A 17,749-nucleotide genomic window follows, 5' to 3' on the forward strand; every position below is an offset into this window, starting at 1 on the left:
ATAACAATTTGTGGGGGACCCAAAGTTATTTTTCTATTTGAACTTGTTTTAGAAGGAATGGGGAATTATTTAAGAAAAGTGCAAGTGTGCCAATATATTTGTATATGTAAAATAAAAACATCTAAATGAATTATGTTTGTCTTACCATTCTACCCCTTGAGACACAAAAAAAGGCTGTTATTGCAAAATTGCCCTGAGACAATGCAATAAGATGCATTACATCATTTTCAAAATCCGGTCACACATGCCGATTTACTTAGTCCCATTATGGTGGAATAAATGTACTGTATAATGAGATTCAAGGTTGTGTCCCTCTGCCTTTTTATTTATCCAAACCCAATGTGTGCCACTGTAAGGTAATGGCAAAACCCCTTATAAGTCTGGAGAAAAACAACAACTTCCACTCAAAAGGCTTAGTCTGGCAAAGGAATTCCAGTCTGGTGTCTGTCAAGATGAAATCCCGACAGGAACATTTGAAAAGGGAGTCACAAGATACAAGGGTGTGTCTGCTTAACTTCGTTAGAACCCTGTTGTGGCACACAACATATTGCATATGCAGCATTCAAGATTGACTCATAAAATCCTACAAAGTGGCACATGACCTCACTGTCATTATACTGCAGAGAGTGGAAAAGAGGTTTGGGGTGGGGATGTGTTGTCCGTGATGAGTTTTGCCGTCAGCCAGAGTGGCCTCCTCCAGAGACTCTTTGAACTTTTATGACAGAGCTAAACACAAGATACCCTTTGGCCTCTTTACATCCCTTTAGGTCCGGGCCCCTCCTGAGATGTCCTTGTATCTGTGCAAAGAGGAGGTCCTGGCCACACTTACATTATATAGGCCTTAGACCAGAGTAACCACCATACCCGTTAAATAATCTATATAATAACCCTGGAACAAGTTAGAGCGTTCATGCAGGTAAGGAATACTTACAAAAATATAACATTACTGTAGTTTGTAATTGCCTGTAGGCCCTACTGCCTGTACATACAAGCATTTCGCTACACTCGCATTAACATCTGCTAACCATGTGCATGTGACCAATACAATTTGATTTGATATTACAAGTTACCTTTCTTGGGTAAATACATTTTGAGAACCTTCAACATATCTAAATTCAGGATTTATAGTCTTGACTGTAGTTAAAGTACTAGATCAATGGACACTTCCATTGTTTCTACATCACCAAGCGTTCTTCTCAGCAAAATGTCACTGACTGACGCTTTACAAAATTCTGATGCACCCACATCTCTGTACAGAGCCCACTGTGAGGTGTGTGGCGAGGCTGTAAATCCAGCCTTATGCAACACCAATGTGAAACGTGCCAACTTTGATCTCCTTCCCTCGCAGATGGCCATGAAAATCTATTTGGACTTTAATATACTGTAGTCTCAAGCTCACCTCACCACATCCTTACTGGTCACCTTCTCTATATAATATTAAAGACCATATGACTAATCAAGTTTTGAAGGAAACACTTGTAGAACCAGTTCAATGCATCAGAGGTTGGACCGATCTCACACAAGTTACAACATAGCATCTCAGGAGAAGCAGGCAACATTTCATATACTCACGAACTTCACATGAACTTGTACATATGCCAGTTGAACTGATCTGGACTACATTTATCGTTATTTATATGGAACCCGATAAAGCATACTGTAGCTGTTTTCGGCCTCGCAGAATTTTCCTTGAAATAAAAGTTTCAATTATTTGCAGCTCTCTTTTTAAGCACCATGGAATTGGACGGCAATGAAATCCTTAGATGCCAGAGAGGCTGTCACTGGAAATAAAAGGCCAATGAAACCCAGCAGGACCTCTTTGGGCTTTATTTACTTTGCCTTTACAAGATATGATGGAGATTATGTCGTTTTAGGATTTATTGGTTTCTCGCTGTCGTACACCAATTTACAATCATAACATCAATCATGAATAATGATCAAATAGTAAAAACCTAAACTACCAAATCACTTTTAATATAACACAACGCTAAACATTTTTATAATAAAAAACAACAATACTACAAAGACAAGGTTTGGGGTGGCAACTTTAGAAACTACATCTTTAGAGTTCTTAGGAAGGCGTTCTAAGGCCCCTGGGCTATATGGTGTGTGCATTGATCAGTTTAGTGAAGAATGGAATGGGAGAGTTCTGGTAGCGGCCTGTGCGTGTCATGGGAGTGTTCAATTCGTGGTTGTTGTGGGTTGCCCGTCTAGGAATCTGCTGTCTGGTTGAGGGGAGCCAGTCTGCAAACTGGGAGTTCTGCAGGGATTTAGCAAATGTCAGGCAGATCTGTTCCCGTCTTGCTCTCCAAGGACATGATTCTGAGGGTTTCGAGGGCTTCCTGGTAGCGAGTGTATAACCAGCCCAGAATTATTCTGCAGGCTCTCTTCTGGACACGCTCCAGCTGAGCAGTCAGGGTTTGAGTGAGGCCACGGTGTCAGGCAGGGACAGCATGCTCCAGAACTCGTCTGTCGTAGCCAATGTACACTGAGTATACAAAACATTAAGAACACCTGCTCTTTCCATGACAAGGACTGACCATGTGAATCCAGGTGAAAGCTATGATCCCTTATTGATGTAATTTGTTAAATCCACTTCAATCAGTGTAGATGAAGGGGAGGAGACAGGTTAAAGAAGGATTTTTAAGCCTTAAGACAATTGAGACATGGATTGTGTATGTGTGCCATTCAGAGGGTGAATGGACAAGACAAAAACAGTGGGGTATGGTAGTAGCTGCCAGGCACGCCGGTTTGTGTCAAGAACTGCAACGCTGCTGGGTATTTCCACGCTCAACAGTTTCCCCTGTGTATCAAGAATGTCCACCACCCAAAGGACATCCAGCCAACTGGAGTCAACATGGGCCAGCATCCCTGTGGAACACTTTTGATACCTTGTAGTGTCCATGCCCCAATGAATTGAGGCTGTTCTGAGGGCAAAGGCTGGGGGTGCAACTCAATATTAGGTAGGTGTTCCTAATGTTTGTTATGATCAGTGTAGATGGATTGTAGATCTGCTGTGGTTACACAGAGCCGCTTAATGTACTTGAGGAAGAACAGCTTCCTGCTGGTGCTTGTGGTCATGGTGTCAACCTGGCTGCTCCAGCGCAGGTCCTGCTGGACAGTGAGACCCAGCACAATGGCCTTTGATGTCTCTGACAGGGGGACACCATTGATGAAGAGGGTTGGTGTAGGGGGTGGGTTTTTAGAGATGGTGATATACATCACTAGAAATTGTTAAAACGAGTGGCTGCCTGGATCTTTAATTTAAAAGACTCTTGCTCCCTTCAGTCTCAACGTAGACTTGGATCTGAAGCCATTCTTGTGATTATTGTGATTTTGCTATTGTAAATGTTTGTAGGCCTATGTAGCCAAATTGTATCTATGATCGTATGCTATGCATTCATGTTTTTGGTATGTTATTTTCATATCTGAGAATTAACCAACGATATCAGGCCACACCTGGCCATGATTACAGATACCTGTGGGTGTCCTTTGACATTATATAAACTAGTCACCCCGCAGGTCTGTCATTATACCCTGATGAAGACAGCTTGTCTGTCGAAACGTTGGTTATTAGGTTATTAAATTATTGCATCTGAGCTCCAAGAGTGTGCGGCTCTCCTTTCATTTTTCAAGTGTTTCACTCCAAACTTTTGACTGGTACTGTACACACACACGTTCTCACACACACACACACACACACACACACACACACACACACACACACACACACGCACACAACTACATAGGCTACACAACATGCTACACGACATTCAACAGCCATACAAGCAGACATGCATGCACTTATGGATAAATGCAAACAAATTTTACAAATCACATGGTAGAAACATGATTGCTATGTATGAGCAATTAGAAAGTGGATACCATTAAAAGGGTTAAATCAGACCGTTAACAACAGTGAGCTTGTACAACACAAATTATAGTAGATTGCACCACTGTTTGCTTTCCTATACAATATTGATGTTTACCCGGAAGATTCAGCCTGGCAGCCATTATAATTACAAATTTGTTGATGTTCAAAGAGAAGAAGCATGATCCATCCCTACTGTACCTATCCCCCTTTTGCAGAGGATGAATGTGTATCCTTTGTGGAAGCAAAGAATGCATAGCACCAATATTGATGTCTTCAAAATGTATCAAAATTGAGTATGCTTAAAATGTCAGGATACATTTTTTGTCATGCACTCTATTCCACATTTCAGCAAAGGAACATTGGTTCACAGTGAAAGTGTTTCACTGAAACAATGTGTACATTTCCCCTGGGGACAGGTGTGCACAGAGACAGCTTGATCGTGTCCCAAAAAATGAGCAAATTTATTACAGGACAATAAAAGGCCTTTTCGTTGGGGTAGTTGAGCGGAAAATGGAAGTCGGGTGATTACTCTGGTAACATTTGGCTAGCAAAGCTGTCAGACAGCATTCCAAGCTATGAATTTTATAAGATGTGTGTTTTTTACAGCGCCAGATCTCTTACATAAATTCATCCATAGCACAGAACGCAGGCATTGCTGCAAACGAAGCCCGACAAAACCCTCTTTATGGGAGCTTTTAAGAAGCCTGGTACAAGTCAAATTAAACCTACGTCACCATGCCGTCGTTTTCTTCAAATTATCAGACACATGTGCTCAATGTGCACTGTCCAATGGTGATCTCAGCGACCTTTGCTATCAGATATGATGGCCACTATAAAACGTGACCAGAGGGACTTTTACTGGATCACATTGTTGGATAGTGCAATGACTTTGGGAGTAAACTGGGGTGTTTGTATATATATACAGTTCCACTCAAAAGTTTGGACCCACCAACTCGTTCAAGGGTTTTTCTTAATTTTTTACATTGTAGAAAAATAGTGAAGACATCAAAACTATGAAATAACACATATGGAATCATGTAGTAACCAAAAAAGTGTTCAACAAATCAAAATATATTTTTGATTTGAGATTCTTCAAATAGCCACCCTTTGCCTTCATGACAGCTTTGCACATTCTTGGCTTTCTCTCAACCAGCTTCATGAGGTAGTCACCTGGAATTCTTCAGTTAACAGGTGTGCCTTGTTAAAAGTTAATGCGTTTGGCCAATCAGCTCTGTTGTGACAAGGTAAGGGTGGTATACAAAAGATAGCCCTATTTGGTAAAAGACCAAGTCCATATTATGGCAAGAACAGCTTGAATAAGCACAGAGAAACAACAGTCCATCATTACTTTAAAACATGAAGGTCAGTCAATCCGGAAAAATTTCAAGAACTTTGAAAGTTTCTTCAAGTGCAGTCGCAAAAACCATCAAGCGCTATGAAGAAACTGTCTCTGATGAGGACCGCCACAGGAAAGGATGACCCAGAGTTACCTCACTGCAGTGGATAAGTTCATTAGCTACCAGCCTCAGAAATTGCAGCCCAATGCTTCACAGAGTTCAAGTAACAGACACATCTCAACATCAACTGTTCAGAGGAGACTGCGTGAATCAGGCCTTCATGGTCAAATTGCTGCAAATAAACCACTACTAAAGGACACCAAAAATAAGAAGAGACTTGCTTGGACCAAGGAACACGAGCAATGGACATAAGACCGGTGGAAATCTGTCCTTCTCAGCAAATTTGAGATTTTTGGTTCCAACCGCCGTGTCTTTGTGAGACGCAGAGTAGGTGAACGGATGATCTCTGCATGTGTGGTACCCACCGTGAAGCAATTAAGGAGTAGGTGTGATGTGTGGAAGTGCTTGGCTGGTGACACTATTAGTGATTATTTAGAATTCAACGCACACTTAACCAGCATGGCTACCACAGCATTCTGCAGGGAAACGCCATCTCATCTGGTTTGCGCTTAGTGGGACTATCATTTGTTTTTCAACAGGACAATGACCCAACACACCTCCATGCTGTGTAAGGGCTATTTAACCAAGAAGGAGAGTGATGAGTGCTGCATCAGATGACTTGGCCTCCACAATCACCAAACCTCCACCCAATTGAGATGGTTTGCGATGAGTCGGACCGCAGAGTGAAGGAAAAGCAGCTAACAAGTGCTCAGCATATGTGGGAACTCCTTCAAGACGGTTGGAAAAGCATTCCTGGTGAAGCTGGTTGAGAGAATGCCAAGAGTGTGCAAAGCTGTCATCAAGGCAAAGGGTGGCTACTTTGAACAATTTGAAGAATATAAAATATATTTTGATTTGTTTAACACTTTTTTAGTTACTACATGATTCCATATGTGTTATTTCATCGGGGATACCTTCCAGGGGTTGCTGGCTGTCAATGATCCCAGTCAACAAGTCTCCCAGCTCATCTGTCTCTGGTCTTACTGGAGGTCTGCCACCAGTCTTGAAACACTCCCTACGAGCAACAGCATTTGTCTTCTTTAAAACTTCTTTGGGATGGGGGCGGTATTTTGGCATCCGGATGAAAAGCGTGCCCAAAGTAAACTGCCTGCTACTCAGGCCCAGAAGCTAGGATATGCATATAATTGGTCGATTTGGATAGAAAACCCTCTAAAGTTTCTAAAACTGTTAAAATAATGTCTGTGAGTATAACAGAACTGAAATGGCAGGTGACACCCCGAGGACAAACCATAAAAAATTAAATAAAAATCAGCATACAACTAATTTCAATGCCTGGCACTTTTATAATGTGGCGAAATCGTCCCCGATTGCAGTTCCTAGGGCTTCCACTAGATGTCAACAGTCTTTAGAAAGAGTTTCAGGCTGGTTTTTGGAAAAATGAGGGAGAAGTTGTAGTTTTTCTAGTGGCTCCCATTTTGGCTGTAGTGTTTCCAAGTGCATGGCCGAGAGAGCATGTTCTTTTTCTTTATCTCCGGTAAAGACAATAACGATTCTCCGTCTTACATTTTATTGTTTATTTTAGTATTAGGGTACCTAAGGATTGATTATAAACGTTGATTGACTTGTTTGGATAAGTTTATTGGTAACGTTTGGGATTCATTTTGTATGCATTTTGAAGGAAGGAAACCGAGTGGATTATTGACTGAAGCGCGCCAGCTAAACTGAGTTTTTATGGATATAAAGAAGGAATTTATCGAACAAAAGGATCATTTGTAATGTAACTGGGACATTTTGGCGTGCCAACAGAAGAAGATCTTCAAAGGTAAGGCATATATTATATCGCTATTTCTGACTTTCGTGCCGCAACTCCCTGGTTGAAAATGATTTGTTATGCATTTGTGTGCTGGACGCTGTCCTCAGAAGATCGCATGGTTTGCTTTCGCCGTAAAGCCTTTTTGAGATCTGACACCTTGGCTGGATTAACAGCAAGTTAAGCTGTATTTTGATATATTGCACTTGTGATTTCATGAAAGTTTAATATGTATAGTAATTTAATTTGAATTTCGCGCTCTGAAATTTCACCGGCTGTTGGCCACGTGGGACGCTAATGTCCCATCTATCCCAAAGAAGTTTTAAGTAGATTTGTATGTTTTTCCATAGGACCTTAGAAAGACAAGACAATTTAGAAATGATATTAGTAATTATGTATGATATTGTTTGGGTTACATTTCCGTCACACAAATATATTTAGGCACCACTGTGTAGTGTTACACAAGAAAACAAACATTTAAAAGTGACTCTGATTTGTAAAAGTGGGCCAACAATAAATACAGTATCTTACCTGAAGTTGTAGTAGCGTCCTTTTGTTTACTTTTTCATTTGAGTTGAATTCATTACAAATGGTAGTCCAGGCATTCTTTTTCTTGTTTTCTGTTGATGAATCATGCTGTTTGTTCTCAATAATTGTTTGGTTTGACACAATTCGCTTCAAGAGGGTTTTTTCACTCACTGAAATTCTTTGAACATTTTCTTTTACCTACATCCATTGTTTGGTTTAGGTGTTTTGCTCCAATTCCCATCCCAGTTTTTTTAAGCATCCTCAGGTCAGCACCAAGTGCACATCATTAATCTGTTTAGGTTTCACAAAGATGAACTGGTTAGTCCTTACTTACCTTAGTCTGGGACTCCCTAGTCTAGAACTAATTAATCTGAAGTTAAGCAACAGTTTACATTTTTTTTTGTCATTTTAGCAAACGCTCTTATCCAGAGCGACTTACAGTAGTGAATGCATACATTTCATTTCATGCATTTTTTTCTCTTTTTGTACTGGCCCCCCGTGGGAATCAAACCCACAACCCTGGCGTTGCACACACCATGCTCTACCAACTGAGCCACAGGGAAGTCATTTTTTAAACTTGGATTAATTTAAGTAGAATTATTCCGGACTGAAATTAAACTCTGTCTCCAAAACCGCCCCATAGTGTGGAAACGTACATTATAACACAGGAAATCACGTTTTGACTACACTGGGCCTTTAAGTGAGGATGCTGCGGGATGTGTAATTGGTGCGCATGTTGCACACCCTCTTGTTCTTATGTAGCTACAATAGAAAGATTGGGTTGGAACTTGCTCCATTTTCTTGCTTAGCAATCACTTTAGTAAATACAAGGATCCATCTTCATCTTACCTACTTGAACTCCTTCTTTCCTTTCACACACACACACACACACACACACACACACACACACACTTCCTGTGACATACCCATGACTTTGAGTGGTGATGCACAGGTTTAAGAATTCTGCTTCGGGATATATGACTCACTGTCATTATGGAAACATTGGAAGAAAGTTATATCTTTCAAGCTGAACAGAATGTTTCTCATGTAGGTCCACTCAAAGCAAAGCAACATTGAAGCAATTACACTACCATTACCCTGCAGGAACAGAAAGGACACAACACAATTACAATATCATTATCCTAAAAGGATGTGGAGCGAGTATGATTACCTCTCTTACTCTTTGAAAATGAGTTTCACATTGCTGAGAGGAAGAGAGACAGAGAGAAATGGAGAACCTTAGTTTTACCACTTTACGCCCAAAAGATTACCTCATTAGTGAGACTAGTAACCCTTAACCATTCTGTTTCTTTAGGAGAGCCATAATCATAAAAATATAATGGTTTGCGTATGGCTGTCTTTATAGGATGGCATCGCTCTGCAATGTGACCTTTTCACAATCATTAGATGACAAGCGAACAAGCGTTGTGGCATAGGAGTAAGAAAAGCCAATAAAGGACACAATGACTTCATTCACAGCAGGAGAAAAGGAGAACATTTTATAGTTTATAGTCTATTTTAACATAGATCTCTTGAGATTATAGGCATTAATCATGCAGCCAGGTGTTGTTGTTGTGCCAAACTACAGTATTAGTACATTTGCATTTGAGTAATTCACAGTAAGAAAAGGTTGACTGGTCACTGATGTGTTCAAAGCTGTGCACAAAGCCCAATCTGTTAGTAGCCCATATCAACTACTGGTACTGCCAGGACATCTGTCAGTCAATGAAAAGATAGACATTCCCCCTACACAACGTAATATTATATAATAGCAGGGAATGGGTCATACCAGTTCACGTTTTTATTGAATGTCCTCCAACAAATATCCACATGCTTTTAAGAGTTCCTTTTAACAGCCTGTTGGTGTTTTATGACCCTCCAGGGCTGCCATGGCAAGAATCCGAGCCCAACATCCAGTTCCAGCCTCCAACGTGCCATTTAATATTTAGGGGAGAAGCCATATCTCCCTCTTCGAGAGGTAAAGAGAGGAAAAACTGACTTCAGAACAGATTGTCAGACCCTTTAACAAGGAGCGTTTCCTTTGGATGAGCACCACCAACCACACAACGTGGCTAGAGAGGGAGAGAGTGAATTATCAGACGCCGACTGATGTTTATAACGACGCTAGACACAGTAGACAGAGAGCCAGCACATTTCAGAATGGAAAGAGCAACCAGAAAAACAAGGCATCCATCTTTTTTTTTTTATGAACTGAATTGTAGGAGTAGCTAGATAAGCAGAATATGATATCCTTTAGGAGAAGCACATTTTACATCCCGACTGAGGCTGAGTGGAATCTTTCTTACCCATTCATCATAGTCGACAGAGGGAACAGATTAATCACGAGAACAATTTGTTCTGACTTGTGGATACTGGTTCAATGGTGCACCTGATCTCACTTCTGATCTTTCAGTTAAATGAAAGCAGACATCAAGTGGACATCAACAACGCTATAAAAAAAGCTATTAACGACATTGGCTCTCCCATGATCAAGAGGGATATTTCTACTTAAGTTCCCTAGGCACATAGCTTATAGCATGTTTAAACACTTATTCTACAGCAACATCAATACCCTTTCCTTAATAGTCCCAATTGATATGTGAGAACTAAATGAGTGCATGTGATGATAAATACAGTGGGGTCTGAAATTGACACCCTTGATAAAGATGAGCAAAAATGACCTCATAAAATAAATAATAAAAACATACATTTTATACTAATACAATTGCTCAGAGAAATGTATATATTTTTTTCAAAAAAGGTAGGGGCCAAAGTTATTGACACCTCGGTTTTCAATACCTTGCCTTTGGAGAACACATTATAAGGGATCTTAGTCCATTCCTCCATATAGAATCCTTCCAGATACTTGATATTGTTTGTCTATGCTTATGGACTCCGCTCTTCAATTCAAGCCTCATATTTTCAATGGGTTTCAAGTCCAGAGACCAAGATGGGCATTGCAAAATGTTGATTTTGTGGCCAATTAGCCATTTATTTGTGGACTTTGATGTGTGTTTGGGGAAATTGTCTTGCTCCAAGATCCACTTGTGGCCAAGTTCTCTTCTGGTTATGCATTCTAAATTCGACGCAAAACCCACCACTGCTGTGCACGGCAAAAGAGCACTATCTTCACGTCATCTGACCAAACCTCAAGTTTACATCCCTGCTCCTTCTTCTCCCATCTCCTCAACGCCATGGAGAGGAACTACGATGTGGGGGAATCATGAGCTTCTCGCGGTGAAGATGGCGTTGGAGGAGTGGAGGTACTAGCTGGAGTGGGCGGAACATCCATTCATTGTATGGACGGATCACAAGAACCTGGAATATCTCCGCACCGCCAAGCATTTCAATTCCAGGCAAGCTAGGTGGGCCTTGCTTTTCACCCGGTTCAACTTCTCCCTCTCATATCGACCGGGATCCAAGAATGTCAAGCCGGATGCACTGTCACGCCGCTATAGCCGCACGGCTACAACCCCGGATCCCGAGACCATCCATCCCACCGGGTGCCTGGCGACGGCACTCAGCTGGGGAATAGGGAAGCAGGTTCGTGAAGTGCAGCGGAACCTCGGTCCTGGAGTGGGCCCAACCCTCCAGGCTTACCTGCCACCCGGGCTCCTGTTGGACCCTGGCCTTTGTGCAACAACGCTTTTGGTGGCCTACCATGGTTCCTGACGTCTCCGCGTTCGTCGCCGCGTGCATGGTCTGTGCGCAGAACAAGACTCCTCGGCAAGCTCCAGCTGGTCTCCTTCAACCTCTGCCTGTCCCTCACTGTCCCTGGTCTCACATATCCCTGGACTTTGTCACAGGTCTCCCCCTGTCTGATGGCAACACCGCCATCCTGATAGTAGTGAACCGGTTTTCCAAAGCCGCCCACTTCATTCCTCTCCCCAAGCTACCTTCAGCTAGCAACTAGTGTGGGTTGAACATGCACGCAACACCCTTCCTTGCTCTGCCATGGTTCTCTCGCCCTTTGAGTGTTCCCTGGGTTAACAGCCCCCGCTCTTCCCTGAGCAAGAGGAAGAGGTCGGCATAAGGGTGACGGCGCTGCTACCAGCCGTGTTACAGAGGGGCTGGGATGTTACTGTCATGGTAGGCTGCCTAGTAGGCAACCCACGGAATTGCTCCCGCAATGCGTCCAAGGCTAGGTCGTGATGTTCGGCCACAGCCTGGAACCCTTCCATCAGACCGTGAAGCAACTCTTCGTGCCTACCAACGGTGGCTCCTTGGGAGGAGGTGGTGTTGCGGAGCTGGTCCTGGTCTGCTGGGTCAGTCATGGCCAGTTCGTACTATCAGGTACCAAGGTAAGACCCAAGTGCAGACTGTGTGAGGTAACAATGTTTATTGTAACAGGGGCAGGCAAACAACAGGTCAAGACACGCAGGGGTCGATAATCCAGAGTAGAGGCCAAGGTACAGGACGGCAGACAGGCTCAGGGTCAGGTCAGGCAGGGGTCGATAATCCAGAGCAGAGGCCAAGGTACAGGACGGCAGGCAGGCTCATGTCAGGCAGGGGTCGATAATCCAGAGTAGAGGCCAAGGTACAGGACGGCAGGCAGGCTCAGGGTCAGGTCAGGCAGAGTTCAGTAATCCAGAGGTGGAGCAAAGGTATAGGACAGCAGGCAGACTCAGGGACAGGCAGAGTGGTCAGGCAGGAGTGTACAGGGTCAGGACAGGCAAGGTTCAAAAACCAGGAGGACGAGAAAAGAGAGACTGGAAAAAGCAGGAGCTGAGACACAAACCGCTGGTAGGCTTGAACAAACAAGATGAACTGGCAACAGACAAACAGAAAACACAGGTATAAATGCACAGGGGATAATGGGGGAAATGAGCGACACCTGGAGGGGAGTGGAGACAAGCACAAGACAGGTGAAACAGATCAGGGTGTGACAATCTATTGATAATAGCACCTAAATACAAAAAATCCTTGAAACAGTTATTGCATCTACAGAATGTAACATACGACACACATTGTTCTCTAATTTTACTGTGCTGTTCCCAATTTCATTAAAATTCTCAGGAAATTGCAATGCCAATTGGACAAATAGACTAATGTTAAAGACTTGGTGAATGCGAACTGAATTCATATGTTAATAATTTTAAGTAACATAAAAGAAGAGCCATTTCACATTCTGTTAATGTTTTGTTCTTCAATAGGTTTGCAAGTTAGGATATTAGTACTGTGGTAGCCATCCCTCCATGGTCATTGAATCCCAACACCTGCAAATAGGCTGTAATTGCAGACCAAACTGTGTCCTTTAAAAGTGCAATTCAGACACACAATGGAGTGTTAGAGTGTCTTTTGAAACGCAGCCACGAGGCATGCTTATTTTAGCCCGGTGAGTAGTGAGCACACATGCTTTCCATATGCAGTAAGCATTTTGTGTGGTAGTTGGCAACACAGCTGAGCCGGTGCGGTAATCGTTGGACTGTTCTGTTGGTGAATTGTGGCAGTGGTGCTAAACTCTGTGCTGCCAAAGTGCCCACCACAGGAACGTACTCGTGTCCTCAGCGTCTGCTGGCACCATTAATACCCCTATTGTGCCCTGATGCTGGTCCTGGCATCTTTATGGGCACAGAAAGCTCTCCTGGGCAAATGTTACTCAAGAGAAAAGGTGCTAACTGAAATACAGTGGGTAGTTTCCTGATTGGAGAGACCTATTGGAGATACTTTCATGGTAATAATACCATTCCAAGTAAGAGAAGTCTTTCTCGCAGACTCTCTGCGGTGATGCTCTGATGGACTGTATTTGAAAAATTTCATTTCAGAGTATTGTGCATTGTCAAGAGTCAATGTGCAGCAGGTGGGACGGAGTCAGGCGCAGGACACCGAGAATGAGTAATAAAGGTCTTTACTCAACAAAATATTCCACGTAGGGAAACAAACTCAGCTCACAAACATACGCGACAGCTTAACACGGAACAAACACGCACAAAACCAATGGGGAAACCAGAGGGTTAAATAGGGAACAATAATTAAGAAATGGAAATCAGGTGTGTACAATGAAGACAAAACAAATGGAAAAAGAAAACGTAGATTGGTGGCAACTAGAAAACCGGTGACGACGACCGCCGAACGCCGCCCGAACAAGGAGAGGGACCAACTTCGGCGGAAGTCGTGACAGTACATAAAATAACATATGCGCAGAACGTGATCCAGATCCTTAACTTTGAGAAAGAGATTTCTGGAGGGAGGGTGTGGGGTGGTGGAAAAAAACTGTATTCGCAGCCACGTGCTTAAAAATAATAGAGCCTGCATATCACTTATAAGTTGTCACGACTTCTACCGAAGTTGATGCCCCTCCTTGTTCGGGTGGTGCTCGGCGATCGACGTCACCGGTCTTCTAGCCACCATTGATCAGTTTTTCATTTTCCATTGGTTTTGTCTGGTCTCCTTACACACCTGTTTCTTATCCCAGTAATTACATGTTGTGTATTTAACCCTCTGTTTCCCCTCATATCCTTGTCGGTGATTGTTTGTTATGTTATGTACATGTTGTTTATGTATCGGTGTGCGACGGGTTATTTGTTTACCCGGATTATTTTTCTACGTTGGTTTTGGAGTTCGTTTTTTGTTAATAAATACTACATTTTTTAAACCACTCTGGTTTCTCCTGCACCTGACTTCCCTGCCACCTACATACACGGATTATGACATAAGTACACACATTTATTTGACACTTCTCAGTATAACTGCTGACCACATACCTATACAGCGGTCAATTTAACCTAATGAACCTTTAGTTTTTTGTAAAACTACCTTAGTTACATTGACATTTCGTGGTTGTAGTGCCTTTCACCTTTTTAAATCCACCTTGAATCCACCCTTCCAGATTTTTGGCATGAAGACAATCCTAATCACTACCTGTGAGTTTTGAAAAATGCAAAAATTGACATTTAATCCTAATTAAAGGCCAGATTCGATGACCAAATCCGAAAAAAATCTAAAATGTGTTAAATAAAAAATAAAAACATTTTATATTTGAGATTCTTCAAATAGCCACCCTTTGCCTTGATGACAGCTTTGCACAATCTTGGAATTCTCTCAACCAGCTTCATGAGGTAGTCACCTGGAATGCATTTCAATTAACAGGTGTGCCTTGTTAAAAGTTAATTTGTGGAATTTCATTCCTTTTTTTTATGTGTTTGAGCCAATCAGTTGTGTTGTGACAAGGTAGGGGGGGTATACAGATGATAGCCTTATTTGGTAAAAGACCAAGTCCATATTATGGCAAGAACAGCTCAAATAAGCAAAGAGAAACAACAGTCCATCATTTCATTAAGACATGAAGGTCAGTCAATACGGAAAATGTCAAGAACTTTGAAAGTTTCTTCAAGTGCAGTCGCAAAAACCATCAAGCGCTATGATGAAACTGTCTCTCATGAGGACTGCCACAGGAATGGAAGACCCAGAGTTACCTCTACTGTAGAGGATAAGTTCATTAGAGTTACCAGCCTCAGAAAATGCAGCTCAAGTAAATGCTTCACAGTAACAGACACATCTCAGCATTAACTGTTCAGAGGAGACAGAATCAGGCCTTCATGGTTGAATTGCTGCAAAGAAAACACTACTAAAGGACACCAATAATAAGAAGAGACTTGCTTGGGCCAAGAAACACGAGCAATGGACATTTGACCAGTGGAAATTTGTCCTTTGGTCTGGAGTCCAAATTGGAGATTTTTGGTTCTAACCGACGTGTCTTTATAAAACGTGTGTGGGTGAACGGATGATCTGCGCATGTGTATTTCCCACCATAAAGAATGGCGGAGGAGGTGTGATGCTGTGGGGGTGCTTTGCTGGTGACAATGTCTATGATTTATTTAGAATTCAAGGCACACTTAACCAGCATGGCTACCACAGAATTCTGCAGCAATACACCATCCCATCTGGTTTGGGCTTAGTGGGACTATCATTTGTTTTTCAACAGGACAATGACCCAACACACTTCCAGGCTGTGTAAGGGCTATTTTACCAAGAAGGAGAGTGATGGAGTGCTGCATCAGATGACTTGGCCTCCACAATCCCCCGACTTCAACCTAATTGAGATTGTTTGGGATAAGTCAGACCGCAGAATGAAGGAAAAGCAGCCAACAAGTCCTCAGCATATGTGGGAACTCCTTCAGGACTGCTGGTTGAGACAATGCCAAGAGTGTGCAAAGCTGTCATCAAGGCAAAGGGTGGATATTTGAAGAATCTCAAATATAAAATATATTTGTTCAACACTTTTTTGATTACTACATGATTCCATATGTATTATTTCATAGTTTTGATGTCTTCACTGTTATTCTACAATGTAGAAAATAGTAAAAATAAGAAAACCCTTGAACGAGTAGGTGTTCTAAAACTTTTGACCAGTAGTGTAGGACGGACACTTCAAAACATACTTCCTTTTGATACATTTCTATACTGCCATGTATGAAGGACAGTGGAAGTAAGGCCAAATTCAATGTTTCATCAAATAATCATAAAAAAATGTATACATCCTAAAATTCAAAATCAAATAGCTAAATGATCCATGGTATGACCGTCTTAAAACAATTCCGTATGTTAGCTTAGTAGATATCGCCGTCTAAGGGCTTAGACCTGCAGGGGTTAAGCTTCATCTTCAGAGTGGTGGACCAACCCATTGACTTGAGAGATCTTATACAATTTCTTTATGACATTATATGCCTCAGAGATATGACGTATTCTCAAAATAACCCAAATGGGAAAAGCTAGAGTGAAAATTTGCCATGACTTTCCATTGTAGTTACGTGCGCTCATACTCCAAGCCTCACAAAACAAACCCTTGTCCACAATGCATTAGGAGCGGTGCCTATTACACAACTCTTTCCATATTGCCGTTGAAACAGCGGTGTTGTCATTTGCAGCATCACTTGAATCTAGTTTCAGTTGTGATGGAAAGGAAGGACCCTTCTGCAGCGTACATTGCAGTAACCTAAGAAAGATCTAAGAAACGGTGCCAGTCACGGCATGATTGGGTTAGCCCACTGTGCTAAAGCTTAGGCATTGTCTTCAGAGCTAACACAAGTCTACAGGTCTCAGGCAAGGTTACTCATCACTTAGCATTGTTCACCGCCCCTCTTCTGTTATATCTGCAAGGGTAAGTTAGGTAAAACACTGTCCTGTACTAAACTGCATTGAAGTATCCAAAACACATTGTATTTGCCAATACTCAAAATCTCTGATCATGTGGTGAGGAGTAGAATAGGGAACCAGTGACTCACTTCCACAACAAGAGAAATATCTTCACACAAAAAAAAATGAAAATTAGGTCACTGGAATCCTTTGCTGGATAGTTTGTCATCTTTCTCATCTTTCAAAATCACTTCATCCCTTTTCTTAATGTTTTGACTCAGTTTTCCCTTCATCTCTCTCTCTCTCTCTTTCTCTCTCTCCCTCAAACGGTCTGATTTCAGATAATGGCTAGGCGGTGATGTCATCGCCGAGGAATTCCTCTCCCTCTCTAGTCCTCTCTCTCTCCAGGCCTCTCTCTCCAGGCCTCTCTCTCCAGACCTTGCTGCTCCACTCCACATGTTGTTGTTGCTTAGTGGTCTGTTCTCACCATGTTGACAGGCCTGCTCTGTGTCTGCTAAAGTCCTTCTGGAGAATCCTGGGTCGTATTCATAAGGCACCATATGGAAGAAAACGGACTGAAACAGGGAGGGACTACCTATACCTATCCAATAAGAAATACTCATTTTTGTTTTCCGTTACAAAATGTTTTAAAACGTTTTCCATTGCATGCCCTTATGAATACGACCCAGTTTCATCTGCTCAAAGATCACCACAAGCTGTTATATGAAGACATCCCAGGAGACACTCCAAAACACAATAAACAGGATATTAATTTAACGGTTGTTTATTTTACAATGATATTTAGATGTTTATAATGATTGTAACTCAACATGTTCATAATGCTACCGTTAATAGCAGATCGGGGACTTCTGGAGCTTAATACTTAGCCTATGATGTTTCATTATATTTACCCACAGAAGTTGAATTATGTTATATGAGGATAACACATTAGTCTTACAGCAACAAAAACACTATTGTTCAATAGGAAGACTGAAATGTTAGATATAACATCAGTCTATTTTAGACTGAAATATGTTTAAAAAG

This window comes from Salmo salar, chromosome ssa11 (genome assembly GCF_905237065.1).
Source record: "Salmo salar chromosome ssa11, Ssal_v3.1, whole genome shotgun sequence".
NCBI classification, from domain to species: domain Eukaryota; kingdom Metazoa; phylum Chordata; class Actinopteri; order Salmoniformes; family Salmonidae; genus Salmo; species Salmo salar.